The sequence below is a fragment of the Phalacrocorax aristotelis genome, chromosome 7 (assembly GCF_949628215.1).
Source record: "Phalacrocorax aristotelis chromosome 7, bGulAri2.1, whole genome shotgun sequence".
In the NCBI taxonomy this organism is placed as follows: domain Eukaryota; kingdom Metazoa; phylum Chordata; class Aves; order Suliformes; family Phalacrocoracidae; genus Phalacrocorax; species Phalacrocorax aristotelis.
In genome coordinates, this window is record NC_134282.1 from 28,974,475 (window position 1) to 28,995,120 (window position 20,646).

A 20,646-nucleotide genomic window follows, 5' to 3' on the forward strand; every position below is an offset into this window, starting at 1 on the left:
TTGGGGATGTGGCATTTCACCGACAGACACGATCCTGCTCCTCCAACGAATTGAAATGAAGGAAACCAGCAGAAGGCAAATTGCTTTCGACAACAAGAATCCCTCTTTCATTTGAACCTCTCCCATCTTGAGGTTTTTTTTTTTATTTATTAGTCTACAAAAAGGCAGCTGTTCCGGTACCTGCGGGGCCTGCCCTTGCCCTACAGAAAGGTGTGGGGACAGAGCAGGATGGAAGACGGATGGATCCTGAATTGTTTCTAATTTATGGGGCTCCGTGATTCCTGCTGCTGTATGTCTCCGAGAAATGACACCACTACTTCAGAAGCAGAGATTAATCTGAGCCGGCAGGAGAAGGACAAAACAAATCACCTACTGCAGGAATCTCATTTGATGCCTGTTAGTAAGAGCACTGGGATGAATGGCTTTTGTAAAGACCACACCGCAACATGGTTTTTTTCCCCTTTTCTCCACTGTTCTGCAAATTGAGGTCTGTAAGGTGCATGGCAGAGGCAATCCGGGGGCTGCTTTTGGCAGTGCTTTGGGGCAGCCATCACTCTGTGATGGCTCTGGTAAGAGACCCAGCACCCACAGCCATGTTTTGGATTGAGACTGGATGAAACTCAGAGCATGGAATGTAAGAGCAAGAAAAGAGCTGGAAGCTAAGCTAAAGCTGCAGTGGTGCTTGTATACACAGGGAGAGGGGAGAGGTGGACTCAGCCTGCAGCATGCTCCCCCTGAACCCACTTTTTTTAACTAGGAGATCACCTAAAGGTCAAGGAGAAGGGTCAGGTTGTGGAGAAGGGGCTGGCATCTGGCTGCCTGCTGGGGCCAGGCCACTGCCCATTTCACTGCCATGGTGCAGCCTGAGAAAGCTCCTGCACCCACAGATGGGGTGTTTTGCTGTGTGACTCAGCAGCAGCGCTGCAAGTCTCTTGAAAGAGCATAGCTTGCTGGGTATCATCCCCATATGACGAAGGAAGAGCCCATCTTTTATGAAAAAAACAGCACAAATTCTCAAATTAGGAAGCCAGCAGGGTCATGGCAGCCTGCAAACCCAGCTGTGGACCAGTAGGCGAGTCCTACACAGCTGTGCAGAGCCCAGCCTTTCCCTTTCCTTACCCCATTAAATCCAATCTGTTGCCATTGCAAAACGTCCCACTGATGCTCCTCATCCTACCCAAGAAATTCAGCTCGGGCGGGAGCCATACCTAGCACTGAGCACTATTCCAGTGCATCTCAGATCGATACAGAATCAATTTAATTGATCTTTTTTTAAGGTGCAGTCTTGGAACAGCTGAGAACGTGTAAGGCACAGCTCAGCATGTACTTCCACAAAATAATTTGTCAGGCCCCACTGTAGAAACCTAATGATGGCTGTAATTTATTGCTGACAGACAATATTTATCACAGCAGCATCTTCTCTTTCTTTTTCTCTGTCTCGTTAGGAATGACATCAATAATGTTTATTGTAGCTTTTAATTTTTTATCATTGGTATTCTTACCTGTGCTGCTGATGGCTGGCTAGAGACAAGAAAAGGCATTAGAGCAGACAGGGACTTTGATATGTGCTTAAGGGTAAATGATGAATTTAGGAAATTCTTCCTGAATGCTCATGCAAGGTGTACGCTGTGGCAGAGCCTGCCCTGATAGTGGGGAAAAAGTGGGGTGTTTCCTCGCAAAATCGTGCCCTGCCCTTCCTACTGAGTCTGTTGACCTGTACAAGGTCTGCGGAAGATGCTCAGACCCTGCGCTCTCCCCAGGAAAAAGCCCAGTGCTCAGCCACAGGCTCACCCTGTGCGGTTTCTTCCAAATTACCCCAAAAATTTGTGCTCCCAGCCCAAAAACCATGGCAGGCAGCTCCCGTGACGGCGAGTGGGAGCATCCTCTGCAGTGTTTTCCATCCAGGCTTGTCTTGCTGCTCGGTTTACAAACAATGCTTCCTTGCCATCGAGACCACCTCTGAGTAAATGTTATTTACTTGTTTTTTCTGCACAATTTGCCATTGACCCTCCACTAAATGAAGCAAGGCATTCCTCGATAGATGTTTGCATTTTGCATGCAGCCTCTTTTCACACCTATTAAGCGATGCCCTGGTTAAACCGAAATCTGTGAGCGTGCTGGCAGTTGCTTCCCTGCAGGGGGTTGTTCGCTGCCTGCACTTGAATATTCAGGTGTTTGGACTGGCTGACAGGAAGATGCCCTCATGAAAAATTATTTATCTCGGGCAGTACTTCTCCGCTGAGCTCAACCCGCTTGCATCATCTCACACCTGATGCCAAGAAGCTCCTGGGTGCCCCAGCTTTGCCCCCACCGTATATGGCCATTTGCAGAGTCACAGGGCACCTACTTGTGTTCCTAAAAATATCTGAAATGCCTCCTACCTTGAATTTTTTCCCTTTTTTCCCCATTTTCTTGCACTTTTTACTAACCCTTGAGGGGCTGTGTTGCACTGGGTTTTGAAGCCCTCCAAAATGCTGGGGCCAACAGCTCCTGAATGGGATTTTATTTTTTTTCCCTCTTCCCAGACATGAATAATTACCAACCCAACGGTTATTTTAGCATCATTATAGGAGTTTCTCAGACTAGCTGGCCACTTACAGATTAGATAGATGCTGCTTACATTGTTCATAACTGATTATGGGATTGACAGCTTGGCTTTCACCCAAAATTCAGAGTTCCAGTTTAGCGTAATTGGAACTGAATGGCAGAGCAGGTTGGGGGAAGGGGATAGTAACTGCTGACAATTTAGCTAACACTGATTTTATTGATCCCTGAAAAGCCTCTGATTTTGCAGGTTACTCTTTATAGGGCAATAAAGTTTATAGTTTGGGCTGTCCTAGGGGAGTAACTTCTACGTGTCTCTAACCGCTCTCAGGTAATTGCAGAGGCCGTTGCCAGCCCCAGCCCCAGTTTACTGATGAATAATCAGAATCCAAACACAAAGCCAAAATTCTGTTCTTGTCTTGGAATCAAAATTCCAGAAAAGTAATGATGACCAAATTAAAAAGTAATCCCTCCCAAGCGTAGGATTTTATTGCTTTAAAAACCCCTTTTAATTATTCTATGCTATTCCATCCTATCCTATGCCTGTCCCGTCCCGTCCCATCCCATCCTATCCTTCTGTTAATGTTCACCCTCAATATATGTGTAGCTTCTCTTGCATTTATTCCGTCTCTGATGTAGGCTGGGATTGGTACCTCTAAAGCAATTAAAAAAAAAAAAAATCCATGGGAGGAGCAAGGTAGATTCTGGATCATCAACTGCCAGCACTACTGATGGACCACTGAAATTTCGGTCAGATCCGCTGGCCCTGCTGCTAAAATGCCAAATAATAAAATGCCTGCCCGTAAGCAAAGGATGAGCAGGCTGGAGCAGAGGAGCCTTCAGCAGGGCACAGTGCTGCTTGGATGGGCAGGGAAGCCGCCGCCACATGCACAGATGTGAAAGCAGCAAGGCCACCCAGCAAAGGCAAATGTTTAAACAAGTCCCAAGCAGGCACCAGGTGCGTTTCAATCTGCAGCCGAAGGAACCTGAGTAATCGCAAGCCAGGAGGCTGGGGGCATTTCTGGAGAGGGTTGAGGGCTTTTTTTATCCCCTCCAACCCTTTTGCTCCTTCCCTCTGACTGCTGAATTCTCTCTAATGTACTGGCAGAGCTCAGATTCCTAGTCTTGTGGCTTTGAGCTCATTTGTCAAACCCAGAGATCTTTATGAAAGGCTGTTAGCAGAGCATTTACTTCCCATTTCTCATCCTACCCTGTCATCACCTTCCAAGATTAATTAAGGAGAAAAGAAAAGACATGTTGTCTCTCTTTTGTTTCCCCCTTCCTTGCCCCTTTTCTTTTTTTTTTTTTTTTTTTTAACAGCCCCTTTCTCTTCATTCATGTCCTGAATACTGCTGGGGAGCAAAACAACAAAATCCAATACTTTCCTCTTCCCTCTTGTGGCTAATATATCAACTTTTTTTTTCCTCTCTGTAAGTGGAAGTGGTTGGGTGAACTTTGTTCTGAACATCAATTCTCTTGCACAGCCTCAGCTGCTAAAGCTAAGCCAGGAAATATCCCAAATCCATTGACTTATGATTGCTCTAAGTGCTTGTTTCAGACTTACAGCCCTAATCCCAGGGGTCCATGTCCTGTCCCTGAATCACTTCCAAGGTCGCACAATGCTATCCATCTTGCTCACCACAGGGTAATTAGGTGCTTTTGTTCAGGCACCGGTTCATATATGTGCTCCTTGTACCATTGGCTTCTATTAGGAACCATAACCTCTGGTTATCATGGTGCAATGGTCTTTTCCATGGCCCCATGTGCCTAAGAGTCCAAATGCAGCACTGTGTTTGCTGTAGCTCAGGCTATTTGTCGGCTCCTGAGCTTGCCCTCGTCCCAGCTGTGTGAGAGAATTATACTTAAAAACCACTGCTACCTCTTGCCTGCAGCCACCTCCCCAGCCCCGCTCCCTCGGTCCTCGCTCTGTTCCATGCTGGCCAAGCTCCTCTTAGCAAAGCTCCAGTAAACTCTGTCTCAGGTGATTACTTTTCACCCTTTTATTCAGTGGCAAACTCATGTGTCACATTACACAGAGGTTTATTTTACAGTTCCGCTGTCCTTGCAGCTCTCTGCTCTCTTCCCAGTTTGACCAGTTCACCCAGTGGCTGGCTATGCCTGACCTGTGGTTGCCCAGGGCGCTCCCATGGAATAGCATTATCAGTCCCTATTTGCAGGCAAGCGGAGGAGGAGATGCCTTCTCGTGTGTGTCATTGCTGACCCAGAAAAAACTGAACATAAGCTTGAGGAAACGCAGGAAAAACGCCCATCAGTTGGCATTTGCATTCCTTAGGGTTTTGCAATACGCTCTTCTGCGCATCCACAAGCCTCATCCCTGACATTCTGCCTCACAGATGTGAGTCAGCCAAAGAGGAGGAAAAACCATCTCACTCAGACTCTGTCTTTCCTACGGTAGCTCCCAAACCCTGTCTTGGCATACGTGTGTCAGTGGGAGACTCCCCCCTCCCCGTGGCACTATCCCCGTGTCCCGAGAGCTGCCACCATCACAATGGCCGCCCTGGATCCCTGCGCCGAAGCGGGAGCCCACAGGACCAGAGGGCACTGCAGGGAGAGGGTGGAAACATGTTTTCCTTTCTCCTTGCTCTCGCAGCGACTCATCCTGAGCTCACTCAGCCCAACAAAAGACTCTCCCTGACTTTGCTGAGCTTCAGATCTTGAATTAGTGCAAGTTCAGTCCCATGTTTTTTGAAGCCATCAATCACCACCATCTCTATAACCCCAAGCCACACACAGAATAAAGATGTGAAGCAGCAGATCCTCAGCTGATGTAAACCAATACGGATCTCCCATCGTCAGTGGAGTTAAACTTAAAACCAGCCGGGGAAGTAACCCAAAATGCTGCTCGTTGGAGCAAAAGAAATTTCTGCAGTAATTAGATCTGGAGCATGATTACCCAAAGGGAAACGAAAAACAAATGTGGGTGACAGATATTTCCAGGATAACTGCAGTTATTAATGCTTTTCTCTACCAGTGACAGGCACAAGGGATTCGTATTGCCTGAAAAAGTCTGGTTTACTGTGGGAAAAAATGAGGGCTGGAAATGAAGCAAGTAGAAGGCCATATGCTGCTTGGTGTGCTTGTGGGGTCCTGGGAGGATAGCTTTAGCCAAAACAACAAAAGGCAAATATGTGAGGCATATGTGAGAAGAAACAGGAACCTGTTGCTTATAAGTTTCCAGTTAAAAAAAGAAAAAAAATATTAGGAACCTGCTATTCTCAATTGCACAAGCTCACCCTGAATTAGCGATCCTGCTTGTGAGTGCCCTGGCACTGCTAAGCACAGGACGGGTGCATCCTGGACTACAAAGCTGGGTCTTGGCATAAGCATTTTCAGTTTAAAGCCTTGCCTTCCCTACTGCCTTGAGTTACTTGGGTGATAGCATGAAATACCAGCTCTCCCTCCCATACCTGTGCCCACAGAGCTCAGCAGGGAGGAGGTGTCCATTGCCTTGCAGCCGCTGGGGCTCTGCCAAGCTGCCACAGAGACCCTCTGTCCGCAGCACATCACTGCAAGAGATCTGGTCCTTCCCAGAAAGGGAACACTAGAAAATGTGTGAGCTGGGCTGAGTCCTTGCTGCACAGCTTGGGCAAGCAACCACCAGCTCCAAAGCGTGGCTAAGCACGGCTGAGAGCTGTGGGTTGGCTGGTAAGGGCATGGGAATAGCATGGGCTAATTGACCCTACAGTTTGCTTTTGGGTGTGTGCACTTCTAAAAGCCTGTCTCTGCTCTGAGAGAATCACTATGTGTGTCTGGCTACCGTGAACCATATGTGCTCACTCAAAAACATCAAATCCTTTTCTTTAAATATAAAGTTTGCAAGCAAGTAGGGCTAAAACCCCAACGTTAAAATGAGAGCAAGGAATTTTTTCCCCTTTTAAATATAAGGAGTGCTGTCATCTGGGGAGTAACAAGATTAATTTCTAACACAGTTATTTGTCAATAAGCGTAATTTGGAGCAAACTGTTTGTTTTCTGGAGTCTGCCCTGGTCTGTGCTCCCCATGGGTGCTGGCAGCAGCTCCACCCAGCCCACAGCCTCATCTCTGCCTGCAGCCAGATGCTTCAGGGAAAGCTCAAGACCTTTATAGCAGGCAGCTGTGTGATAACCTGTCCAAATTTAAGCTGGAATTTAAGCTAAAAATCAGCTATTTAATAGACCATCCAAAATACATAGCACCATCAGGGCTGCTAACCACAATCAGTCTTCTTACCTGCTGAAAAGCCATTTATATCTTCATTCCTCCTACGAATTTGATACAATGGGCAGCTCCACAGCTAGGGTACATACACATGGATCTGATGAGGCAGGTCTGACTCCCATTTAAGGCATAGTGAAAGCCCATTTGCATAGATCTGTCCTTGGGTGGCAAGCTGTAAAACATCCCACTAGTACTGCAGGAGGAGGACACCCATTGCGTGGCTGAGGAGGTGACGAGAAGGTGTGAGAAGCTATCAGGGAGGTGGGAATTGCCACGGCTCAGGACAGCATTAGCACTTCCAATGTGGCCAAAGGCAGGCGAATTTAAAAACCAGAGGGAGGAAACATCCCTGTGGGCTTGGCAGGTGGTAGCTGCTGCCAAAGAACCCACTTGAGTTGGGTGATCTTTGATACCTATCCTTTTGGGCTATTCCTAACTGGTATAATTTGACCTGTCCTTGGACATTGCCCCATACCAGTAACCATCACCCCAGCAGACAGCCCCACCTGCTACAGCATTTCATTCTGCAGGACGTCCAGTGTATTCCAACTTTCAAGGCATATAAGGATTATTTGGCTTATTTTACAATGAAATCACAGTCTGACACAGATCAACTTTTGCTGTTGATGCTTTGGTTCTCCGCAGGACAGCTGGCCTAGTAATACGGGAAGGGAAGACAGTACCAAGTGGTTTCTCACCTGGCAGTTGGGTTGGCTTTCACATGGTCTCATGGATGAAAGAATGGTTTTTAAGAGTGACACTCACCTCCCCTCTATACTTCAAATGGGCCTTGAAACATCCCTCCAGGTACCTGGGAAATGCCAAAGCCTGGGCTGAAAGAAAGCATAGCCCCCTCCTACAAGACATATTCAGTAGAAGCCACACATCTCACAAGCAACAATCAGAAACTCACATAAACACCAAAACCACAATGCTGAGAAGGACAGCAAGAAAAACTCCCTCCTCCTAAATCTGAGAATTGCTTTTGTTCATGGCTGAAAAAATCCTCCCCCACTTTTTACCTAGCAGAGTATTTCATTAAACATGGGGATTGACCCCAAACCCTCTTTAGAAAAATTGTGACTTTTCTATTTGACCTGAAAACTTAAAGTCTTTGGCCAAAAGATAACCAAACACAGAGCATGGTGGGTGCAAACTGCCGGAACTCTGACCTGGTGTGGTTCTTCTTTGCCTAAAACCAACCCCCCACCCCTCAAACCCTCCACGTTTCCATAGCTCAATACGCCAATGAAGAAAACTCAGACAGCTGGAAAGATGCATCCCAGGTAGGAGCTCCTGGACCTCTTCTCATGGGAAAGACAGATATTTAAAGACAGGACTGAACTGCAACAGACACGGGGAAATGTCAAAATATTCCACAAGTAGGAAGAGGAATGAATACAATTGTCTCTGCAGCCTGCACATAATGAATAACTTATAGCCTGGGTGAAGCAAAAGTTGTAATACAGCAAGTCAAAGCAAAGCAGTGCTAAATCGGTGTTTACAGAGGGGAATAACACTTTGTGCCTTGGCCAAAATGTCTTAAAGGTAGTGTAAACTGAGCGCTGATAGGGCAGATAGCAAAGAAAAATGTAACATATTACTCTAAAAACATGAGGAAGGATAGCAAGAACTGGGCAGATGTGCCTTCCCCTGAATATGGTCATCTGGCAACAGAGCATCTTGACTGATGTAGTTATAGGAGAGACCGGTGCTGCTGGTGCCAATCTCCCTCTGAAATACAAGGGAACCATGACAGCAAATTTAGGCTTAAAAACCTCAGTTTTGAATGGCTGAAGTTAGATGAACGACCACCCTCCTGCATGCTGTGTGAATGATTTGCAGTAGAGCAGAGGGATGATGAATTAAAATCTTTGAAGGTTCCTGCTTGAAAACATTCGAGAACCGCTTTCCAACAGAGATGCATTTTGGAGAGGATAACAGCATTTAGGATTTGTTTTCAAATCACAACTGAAACCTAGAATTAAATTTTGCTGCATATAGACTTGCATAGTCCTGCCAATTCCCATTATAATGCCTTTATTTATCATCTCTCTCCTAAACACAAATGTGAGATAACTTCTATTGAAGTAGTTTTTCTCAGTTGGCCAAGACTGTCACTTTTAAAAATACTTTAAAAAATACTTAAATTGGGGGAAAAAAATGCAGAAAGTTTTCTAAAAAGGGACAGAATAATTTTAGAAATCAGCTTCAGATTGGCTGGATTCTGAAAATGTCTAAAACTAAAAATAGAGAGAAACAGATGACTTTTCTCGCCCCCCCCTTAATTATTTTCTCTTTTTTCACTCCTCACGTTGGGGTCACATCTAAGTTTACATCCAGCCTACGAGCCTGTGCACAGTAAATATTTTTGCTATTATTCCTGAATAACTGACAGCCCTGGGTGGCATCCAAGCACAACCACAACAAACTCTAGTAAGCCAAAAGCAAGCATGAACACCAAAATGCCTCAAAGCAGCCTCAAAGCAATGTCACCACCAAATTTGATCCTGCCTGTGGGACAGTGACCTGTATGAAGCCCCAGAGCCACGAAGCCTCTGGGGGTTTCTTGGCTGGGATCTGGCAGGAGCAAAGCCCTGGTACAGGTGTCCATCTCTGCTGGAAATATGTTTCGGGGTGTGCAAACTGGAAAACTGGCTCATCACTAACCGCAGCTGCCTTTTTGCAGTCGTGCCGTCTGTGTGCTGATGGCACCTTATGGATCTAATGCAGATGAATGCTGCTGCAGCACCACATCCCAAACCAGAGTCCCTGGGCAAGGGGGCTGGAAATTTTTTGACCCTTTGACTTTAGTGATGGTGATGACAATGACAAGAGCATAATGGGTCTCAGTACAGCCAGGCTGCTTCCCGGCGGCTTGGCTCATGGAAAGGTCTCTGTTTTAGACTTACCGTCTGCTTCGCATTTGGGAGTACTACAGCGTCGATCAAAGCAGGATGAATTAAAAAAAAAAAAAAAAAAAAAGAAAAAACGAGAAACTATGATGAATTCATCCTTCACTATGGCATTAGCACAACCCCAGCCCCATCCCTCTCCTCCTCGTCAGCAGTGAAAAATGCGTCTTCTCCACCAACAATTACCTGTTTCGGCACAACCCATTGAATGCTGGCCCTTCTGTAAATGGCAGTGGTGGCCCCGCTGCCGCCCAGGCGCTCTGCCCGTGGCGGTGATGGATGAGCCCCGGCTTGGCCCCGCCGCTGCAGCCATCTGCAGCCCCAGCCCCCCTCCCTGGACCCCGCCAATTGACACTCTCATTCCTTTGCCGCGGATCAAGGGCGAGCGGAAAAAAGTGGCAGTGATAAAAGGCACCTGGAAAAGCATGAATTAGCCCACGGAAGAGAGGAGATGAATGAAAAGGCGTAGGATGGGAGGAAAGAAGATGAAAAGATGGAGAGAAAGGGGAGGGAATATCTGGCCCACGTACAGACCCCTTGCTGCCAAGGGAGATGCACCCCATGGTTTGTTAGGCTCCTGTGGGTTTGTTTACTTGCTCACGGCCAGCCCTCTTTGCCAGGACGAACACATTCCTAGCAAATGAAGCGCGTCCCGACTGACATGCTGCTCGCCGCCCACCATGATCTACAAGGTATGGCAGAGCAGTGCACTGGATTAAATTACTGAAATGGCAGCTGTCAAGAAAAAAATGAAACAGGGCAATGCTGGGCAGTTAAAGACGACTTCTCCTCTGGTACCAGGGTGACCGAAGAAGAAGGTGTCTTGGTAGCAGGAAGCCAAATATCACCTCTGGATTTCTCTTGTGTTTCATTGTCCTTCAGGATGCAATAAGATGTCTGAGGATGGGAAGCTTTACCTGGAGGGGTTTGGGAAGCTCTTTGAAACCTCCCTGCATCCTTAAGGAGAGGGCAAGCCTCTGAGAAGTCACTGCTTTGCTGACAGCACTTTTCCAGGATGGGTGGATCAATTCCACCTCCAGAGCAAGCTGAGGGGTGTCCAAACCCCTAGTATTTTTCAGGTTTATCGTGCCTTTAAAACCTTCTGCTTAGGCACCTCTGCTTCAAGCAGAATCATTTTGGAGGGTAGTTGGTTATTTTCGCTAAAAGCTCTAGATTGAATTTATAATGGTAATAAACCCACTTCACTTCATGGGTTTGATCCCAGATTTGCCCTGAGCTGCTCAGGTCAAAGGAAGCTTTACGTCTGAGCTGAAATCCTTCTTCAACCAGGATTTACAAACAAAAAACATATGACAGAGGAAAGGCCAGCACTTCTAAAGATGCTCTGAAAACGCTCACACAAGCAGAAACAGTCCCACAAGAATTATTCCCCCCGCACCAGCCATGCCAAAACACAGGACACTGTCCTTGCCCATTTGTCAGCTCCACTTCTGGTACTGAACAAATCTCATTAATAGGCGGCATAGATTTAGTGAACATTGTACAAGGGCCATAATATGGTGAACCCCTTTAAAATGAGAGATAAACCATTCTCTGTTTCAAGGCACAGTGGTTGTAAGGAAGATACAAACACCAACACGCCTCCCAGGGATGCTGGAGAAACGCCAGGCCAGTGGTGTACCAGTATCTTGCTTGCACTTGTCTGTTGGGATGAGACCAAGCACCAGCTATGAGCAGCAATGAATAAACATTTCTTAAGACTGGTGGAGGAAACAAAAAAAGCTTTCCCCAACATAAGGCTACTGCCAGCATTAATGCAATAACAACTATGTAAGCAAGGATCCCAGTCAGTGGAGTTAGTCTTTTCTGTGGGTGGGAATAGCTGGGTTTACTCTTTGCCTCTTCCATTTATAAGTGGATTTGGCAATAATGCTATAGAGGCTTTTGAAGGCACATTTGGCCCCTACAAGGTCAGGACTGGTAGTGACTTAATGTCTGTTGAGGAAAAACACTGGTGGAAGAAAAATAGGGGTTAGTCGCAACCACAATATATTTTTTTTCTCAGAAAGTATTAATTTGGGAGTAATGCATTAAGGGTCAGGAACTTTTCATTCCAGAAGCACCTTCTGGAAAAACACATTCTTCCACAAAGAAACATGAAGAATGACAAAATTTCACAAGTTCAGAGTATTTTTGCTGAGAAAGGATGTGTGATTTCTGATGGACAAAAGTTTGGAAATCAAAAAGAAAATGGTGGCAACGAGGAGGAAATGACATTTCCCTGTTACTCTGGTGTTTAACACCTAATTTTTGCAAGACACCTGTAACACTTGTAAGCTAAAATATTAATTTTAATAGAGAAAACATTCTCCCCCTCTTTTCTCCTCTTTCCCCAGTCCTTTTCTCACATATGTTTCTCTAATAGAAAGAGCTGGATAATCTCATTTGTCGTTTTGGGATATATTCCCTGCAGGAACTGTAGAAATGCTACCTGCATGCTATATTTGATCACAAATCAACAGTACTTAGTGCTGTACAGGATCTCTTGATATTTTAATGGCCAAGAAATGCCTGGCTACTAATGACAATACATCCTAAACCGCACAACCTATATTCTTCTGTAAATGCCAAATGTCACCTCGCTATTTGTATCACTTTTAATTGCACCTCAATTACAAGTGAAGTCATTAATCATGTTAAATGAAAAGGTCTCCAAAACCTTGCACTTCAGGCTTGGGTCTCTTGCAAGTGCAGAATTATCCTTGGGAAGGGCATTTGGCAGCTCTGTGCCCAAGTTCCCCTTCATTCATGTCCCTGGTAGGAGACTTGTTCACTCCCCACCTGCTGACACCTGTGCTATTGCTGAACCAACAGAACGTGAGTAGCTCAAGTCTTCTGCTGAACCCAGCTGCCAAAAGCCAAGGCGGGAGAATATGAGAATATGAGTACTGCTGACGAGGACCTGGAGGGCTGCAGGTTCTCCTAACACTGGCTCCAGAAGTCCTGCTGTCACTAGTGGCATTAGAATAAACACTAGCATTTTTCAGCTGAACCCAAGAAAACCATTGTAATTGGGAGAAAATACTAAAAGGGACCTTGCATCAGGCTCGGCAATGAGGACCTTGTACAGCCTTCCTCTATTGGCCCAGGCACCGTTACTGGTTAACAGCTAGGCATCTCCTGACAAGCCATGAACACCCAGGAAGGACAGGGAGGCATTTCGGAAGATTTCTAAAGCATCGCCCTACAAGGCTCCTTCATATCCTCTTCTTTCAGGCATTGTTTCTGACCAGCATTCAGAGATACAGGGGAAAAAAACCCAGTCTACACATTCACAACTAAATACAGTGCCAAGAAGAATGCTAGTGCATTAATGAATGTGACAATGGGGAAACCCAAGATAAAAAAACCCATATAAAAAAAAAGAATCTTTTTTTATAATTATTGTATCAGCCAGCATGGCCAAGAGAGACAAGAACTCACTTAACTTAAACACCATAATGGTGTTTAAAACACCAGGTTAAGATCCACACCTTGGCTGGCCGCTTTGCTCTCAAGAAATCAGAGGTTGGTTTGGTACTTACCTAAGTTTCATGCCAGGTTATGTACCCAGTTGCAACACTGCTGAGCGAGCTAGGAAGCCACTCTCCATCGGGGAGTTCCCTTTGTGATGGGCTACAGTTTCTGTACCCTCATTGGGTTATGAAACAACTGAACCTGCACTGAAGTGAGAAAGTTTGCACTATTTTGCTCATGAAGCCAAGTGACCACCACCTTTCTTCTCAGTGGTGCATGGCTGGGTAAAAATTCAGTTCAGTTTTCAAGGGTTCAAACTAGGGGGAAAAACAAAAAAAGAATGAACTGGGTAATGTTGCTTGAAGCCCCAGCCTCAAACCTAGGGACGACAAATACACCCTCTGTAAGCAGCCCTGTTTGAAAGCAAAGAGATGTTGCCCCACATGTCCAAGGGGCACACAGCTTCCTAGGGCTGCAGCATCCTATCTGAAGGGATGGTCCCAGACTGTAGATCCACTACGACACCTTTGGTTTCCACCATCCTTCTCTTATCCCAGTTCTCTGAGGACCAGAAAGCAGTGAAGGTCTGAACCTAAGTGCCCAGGACTTTTCTGACATTGGGAGAGGAGCATCTTCACCGTCTTTGGGCCGAGCTGTATCACAAACAGTGCCAGAGCCACAAGTCTTCAAAGTTTCCACATGATTATGTGAGCAAATATTTGGACTGGAAGTGCTGTTAGTCATTATTTGCAGTTCATTTTCTCTTATTTGTTCTCTGTCTTTTAAATAATAAAAAAAAAGATAAAGCCAAGATGACAGCTCACAGTATTCACATCCAGGAGCAGAAACGACACCTGTTTTTTTCAGGCAAACGCCTTGGTTGCACACAGCCAGCCTCTGCAGCTCCCTGGGAAATGCTGCAGCAGAGGCAGCCTGTGTCAGGGAATAATTTGGGCCCCTTGCTCAGAGCCATGCTGTTGCGTACTGTAACCGCTGTGGCACTAATGGGTCCTGAGCGTCTATTGTGAAACCCCGGCTCCCGACCTGGCTGTGCTCATGCACAGAGTTTTTCTGGATTTACACCTGGGGCAGAGAAACAAGAACCAGTTCCCTGTTTCCAGGCCTCCCTGAATTTGGGGGCTTTCCTGCTTCATTGCTATTTGGCACCTAATTTGGAGGCATGATCTTGGCAACAGCTGTTACTCAAGCTCAGGGCTTAGCACTATTAATCATGTCAGAAAGCAGCAGTGTTACCTACAGCAGGAAATACTGCAGCTGGTGGCAGGTGTCTGGAGAAACAGCCCCTGAACATGTTCGCCAAAGAAGGGTTTACATCTGCCCATGTAAGTGCAAGGCTCCCTGGGCACAGAGACACAAGAGGAGCTATGCAATAGCAGAAGAGCTCCACAGTAATACTGGCACCAAAACTTACTCAGGCATCTCAATCTTGAAAAACACTTCTCCTAAACACCTACAAATTACATTTCCAGCCACCTGTTTCTCCATGACTCCAGTACCTTGTGCATCCAGCTGAAAGCAGTAAGTACTGAGTGCAGTAGGAAGGCCTGGGCAACATCTAGAGGTGAGCCAGCACTTCAGTATGAACAAGCTGAAAAGAAAGCATGGTATCACTCCTCTTGGAAGAGTCATGGCTTAGCGAATGGAGGGAGCCAGGACCCAGTGCCTGGATCTGGCACCTTTTGCATCAGGGTCATTTCTGCCTATCCTAACACCTTGCTTCCAGGACATTAATGGATAAGAGCTGCCTCTTTCTGAAAGGGTGGCTTGTTTACCCCAGAAAATCTAGACAGAAGATGTCAATTTAACTTGTGCTTAGGTTTCTGGAGGCATTTTGATTTTAAGAGAACCCTCCGAAGCAGAACATCTCCCCAGAAGGCAGAAGCGCCTCAGGGTGGACATTTGCTCTGGCACCTGCTCGCTCAGATTCAAGCCCATGGGGGGAGACCAGTGACATAGGGATCTACACCAAAACCCTCCTGAATCACATCAAACCCCTCCACCCCTGGCAACATATTTTTGGCTTTACATGGTCACTTGTAGAGTTGGAGAAAGAATCTTGTTTCTGTGGACAGTGCAGACTTATTGCAAATGTTCGTCCTGAGAACAAATGGGCCTTTCTGCAGAAATAATTTCAAACATCCCTATTGATGGAAAAGAGAAAAAAAGGGAAAAGAGAAAAATCCCAAACTGGTAGAAATACTTGGCCCAACAGAAATAAAGTTAACGTAATATGGCAATATCCCAACCAGCCTCTGTTTACCAGATAGTCTCTCCTCTGAGTCATGCATTGATGTGACTATTAATAATGCACTGTTATAAAAATCCATCGTTGTAGGAGGAAGGATGCTGTCAAGACTCAAGCAATTTCTTGTTTCCAGTGAAATATGGGTAACATTTGTGTTGTGTTTTCAATTCCTCTTTTCAAGTTATTTTCCATTTCCACTTTAATAATAATCTTTATGCCTAAAAATAGCACCTCACTTCTGCAGTTGGAGTGACCTTTTATATTATGTGTGGATTAGCACGAAATAAGCAACTTGTTCAGTTTATAGTTGACAATATATACTGCTGCTTTCACCTCTGTGGCTTTTACCAGTTTAATTTAGTCCCCATTATTTCAAGTTTGCTCATGGGGAAACTGAGGCAGAGGGAAAGAAAACCACTTACTTGGCACTGTCAGCAGGCCAGGCCAGGGTCTGGGTGCAGCGCTGGGGATGCTGCTCTGGTTCGGGGATGCTCGCTCTATTCCTTGGGAACAAAATCTGGGAGTCGTGAAAAATGTAATTCACTTCACCATCAGCATTTTTTATTTTTAATCCCCTCCCTCAATCCAAAACAGTGAAAATTATCTCTCTGAAAAGAGACGCTTCTCCTTCATATTGCAATTCTAGTATTACAAAAATGCCTGTTTCTTTAGAAAGCCACAGTTCGTAATTAACGGGCTTTGGTACAGCACCAACAGGACATTTTTTCCTCAGGTTTCATACTTGGACCAGCTGGGACATTTCTTGTTCTAGCTGCAATAAGCATCCCTCTTAATTTTGTACTTTCTGAGAGCATTTGAATTCAGTGGGGACTACAGCATCAGGTAACACTTGACTTTAATATTAATAGCTACTTTTTATTCTGGAGTTATCTGGCTTAGTTTAGAGAAGATATTCTCTGTGGCAAAGTCCTCGTGCCTTGTTTTACAATGGACTTCTGGAATATTTCAGTATTCTCATCTCCTCGGACTGCCTCTTCCGAGATCCCATGTTAATATTTCCTGAAATACTATAGGAACTACCTAGCATTTTCAAGTGGGATGATTCACCTGGCCTAATCTAATAAGTGTCCTGATGCTCCCCCCCCAGCCCAAACAGTCAAAGTGGTGCCACACTAAATGCCTAAACCTTATAAAGAAGAAATACTCTGTTCAGCCAGCACACCTATCACAGCTGATAGAGACAGGGAGAAAAGCAAGCTCAGCATTAAAGCTGCAATCTTATTCAGGCCATTGCGTCTCAGAAATCAACCCATACCTATGCACGGAGCTCAGATCTTCTTGCTGTAGGGTTCAGGACTATACCTGAAATAAATGATACCTGCAGGAAGCCCTATGTCCACCATGCTGCAGCCGAATGGCAGAGAGCAATCTGATAACCTAACTGCCATACTGGCGCAAACAGACAGGCAGGCACCTCGGTGTGAAAAGCCAAGGGAAGAAAGAGCAGTGCTGCTCCGAAGAGTTCAGAAACCTTCAGTCAAATCAGAAAAGCAAGGAGAACAGCTTAAAAAAAGAAGATATTAAAATAATAATTGAATGCTGCATCTTACTTGCCCTAGGATTCTTTTGTGCCATTCGGGTGCATTCTGGTGACGCTTTCTTGCATTTTTGAACAGCCTGCATGGACTAGAATTGTTGCAGATGAAAACAAAAGCTCTCTTCTGTGCATGTGAGCTCAGAAAAATGGGATTTCTACACAAAGCACTGCAGAAAAGATGGGCTGAGGTCACCAAGCAAGTCCATGGTGACAAGACAGATCCAAGGTCTAGCTGGGTGGTTGAGTCTGCATGTCAGGGTTTGGCTTAATGGGGTGTGTGGCTGCACAGGTATGGCACTCAGCTTTGGGTCCTGAGCTGACTGTCTGGGGACTGTAGGAGGCCCAAGCCCCCAGTGCCCATGTCCTCCAGCCCTCGGAGAACCTCCTCCCTACTGGGGCAAATACACCGTCATTAGGAGAAGTGATCCGTATTCTCTCAGTAAAGTCATTTTTGTCCAAGAAATGCTTTAATATCAAACAAAACACGTACTTAGAGTTTTCAGTCTGCTCTGTTGCCCCCCTTGATGAAAGAAAACCTTTTTCTTCCAGCTTTTGAAATGGTTTTCCACCCCCTTGGCAAGACCTTGGGCTAGAGACAGACTGAAAAAAGAACAGCTGCATTTTTTTCCCTTTTCCCTTTTTTTTTCCCTTTTTTTTTTTTCCTTTTTTTTTTTTTAAAGAAAAGATTTTTCCCCTCAAGATTTTTTTCACTTATGATGGACTTCAGTTTCACAGCTCACTCTAATACCAATCAGTGCCAAACACGGGCTGCCTGGGGTGGTTTTTAAGGCTAACTGGGTGATGTCAAACCCTGCTTTACTGTCAACCCCCTAATCAGTCTGTGATAAAGGCTGTGTTTGGAATTGTGTATTTTCCACACCTCCTCCCCGACTGCAGTCTCATCACTACACTAATACTACTCTTTTTCTTTTTGAGTATCCCCTATGTTGCTTGTAGACATAGGATGCAGATGAGAGCAAGGGAGCATGCTCCCGCCACCCAGCTGGGTGAATCAACTGCCATACCCAGCTTTGCCGGACACCATATGCCAACCTGGAGCAAGTCCTTTGAGCATGGCCTCCTGGACACCTGGTGCCAGCAGCAGCCCAGGCACTACGAGAAAAAAATACCCCAGTTGCTGCAGGGAAAATACTGCCGCAGCTGCCTCCACCCCTCCTTGCTTTACACTTTGCCTCCGGTGTGATTTAGCAAGTATGGGCTATTTTTTGTTATTTTAAAAAATTATCAGCAGTGATTAAATATGAAAGGATATCATGCTAAACAATGCTTGCATGCATTTTAATTCATCCCACAGAAGCGAGTTAAGGAGCACAATTGTGCCAGCAGGACTAAAGCAAAAGCAGCTTCTGATGGGGAGAGCAGAGGTTAAGGACACGGAGGAGGCAGCGCCAGCGCAGTAACTGCTCAAACCAGATCAGCCAGCAGCAGAAACAACTGCCTGACTGCACGCTCATCTCCAAGCATTGCCCTAATTTGGATGAGTATTTGCAGATCAACGCTACAGAGGGCCACATGCTCTTTTATGTCCTGGCACATGTCCTCTGACAAACCAGCCTCAGGGCATGCGCGCCACCCGCTTGCACAGCATTAGGGTTGCTGCTCTGAAGGGCTGCCAGAAAGCCCTGGAGGCTTCTACTCCCCACAGTTACAGCTAGTCATGGTGACACGAATGGATGAAAGTCACCTTCAATGACCAGATGCAAGACAGCCTCATAGGGTGCAGCTGTGATATTTTCTCTGCTTCATCCTGACTTCCATGCAATGGGATCTAGTTTCTCACCTGCCTTTTTCTTTTGCAGACAGAGACCTATTTCCCTTATGAGAGGGAGCAAGAGCCACTAGAGCTGGCAGACACCTCTATATCCTTCCATGGGCAATGGGGATTCCTCCAAGCTTAAGTCTTAGCCTCTCTCATCACAAACTAGCGTGACTTTGATTTATCTTCGTCTCCCTTCCACAGCTTCATCCAGGCACTGGGGTTTCCTCCCAGCCTCAGGAGAAACATCCCATGTCCCCTATATCTCCTGCTGGGAGTGGGCCTGGAGGGCCATAATGGAGAGCTCCTGGGGAGAAAGCGGTTCTTCTCACATCAGCTGAGCTGAGGGCTTGTGAACCTTCTGGCTGCTCCCAATCCCACCCTGCAGCTGGACCAATGCCAAACCTGCCCAGAAGCTGATTGCCTGCACTGATGCAAGTGTTAATTTTCACCTATGTTAAATGCTTCTTTGAATAATTTATTGGTTATTTATTCTGCCGGAGAGGAAGGTCAGACCATGCATTTAAATGGAAATGCTCTTTGCAAAAGCTACAGAAAAGATCAGTAATTATTGCTATTTCTCAGCTGGACCAAGCTTTAAAACCAGACCGATCACGAAGATCTTGCTGTTTATCTCAAGTCATACCAAGCTTCATTTCTGCTGCTTTGCACAGGGTTTCCCAGAACATGCCCAAAGCACATCCCATGTCCCTCAATAATCTAAAGTCAGCGGTGTCCCCTTCTCACCACCACTCCCATAGAGGTGGAAAGGGCTTCGCCACACTTCAATAAACACACCTGACTTGCAAAACTTTGAGATTAAACCATGCCAACCTCTTTGCATTCTCCCTGCCACAAGTTTTCAAGCTGTCCCGTTCTGAGTTGGGCCTGCTGCTGACTTGCACCGTCTTCAAAGAGTGGACGCCCAAGGCACTGTCCTGAAGAGACAATTACACGAACAAGCAGGAGGCTAAAAATGACGTGAACTAGATAACTAGACCCCAACAGACAGTTGAGGTGAAGGGCCAGCAGGCCTCCCTGGAGATGGTGTCACTGGAGAAGGTCCCCAAATGGGCTTAGCTTTGTGATACAATAAAAGCTGCAAAAATACATGACTATTTGATTTTCCAACCCCATCCCTCCAAAAAATGATACTTTATTTCCTGTCAAAAATGAGGGCCCCTCCAAACTTCTTTCCACTAAAAACCACAGCATTTTCTATTCCTTGAATTACTACATTTTAATCTATTTTTCATTGAAACCCATCATATTAGCAAGGTTTTGGCAGGACAGTAAGGAAAAGACAAGGCCCTAAAACAGTCCACCACTGATGACAATTGCTTTTGCTATCCTGAAAGTAAGGTTTTTTTCAATCAAAAAGAAGTTTTGTGCGTCTCTGTTTACATCCCGCCAGCTCTACTTGTGCTGACGACACCAGTGTGTACATCTGCAGCACAGATTTCTCCTGGGACTTTTGTCGAAAGCCAGACTTGGGTGGGTTTGATCCCTTAAAAAAATTGTTTGTTAAGCTGACTAGCATCTACTTTCCTCCTAAAAAAAAGTCTACAGCAAAATGATCCTACTGGGGTCCATATGAATCAGCAGCATCACATAATTAACTGGGATATGGTAGAGATATTGGGGACTTTGGGTGATGATATTGCTGAACTGTTCTCTCATACAGGCAAACAGATCACTACATTACAATGAGGAAGACAAAGGATATTTATTATTATTGTGTTCAAGCAAGGCTTGGTTTAATACACAGTTGTGAATGGAAACCCACAAGTGAAATAAAAATCCTCTAATTCACATCCTCACTGTTAAAATTACAGATAAAAGAGTGATCTTGGATGCACAAAAGCCAAGCAAAATAACAGGATAGATAAAA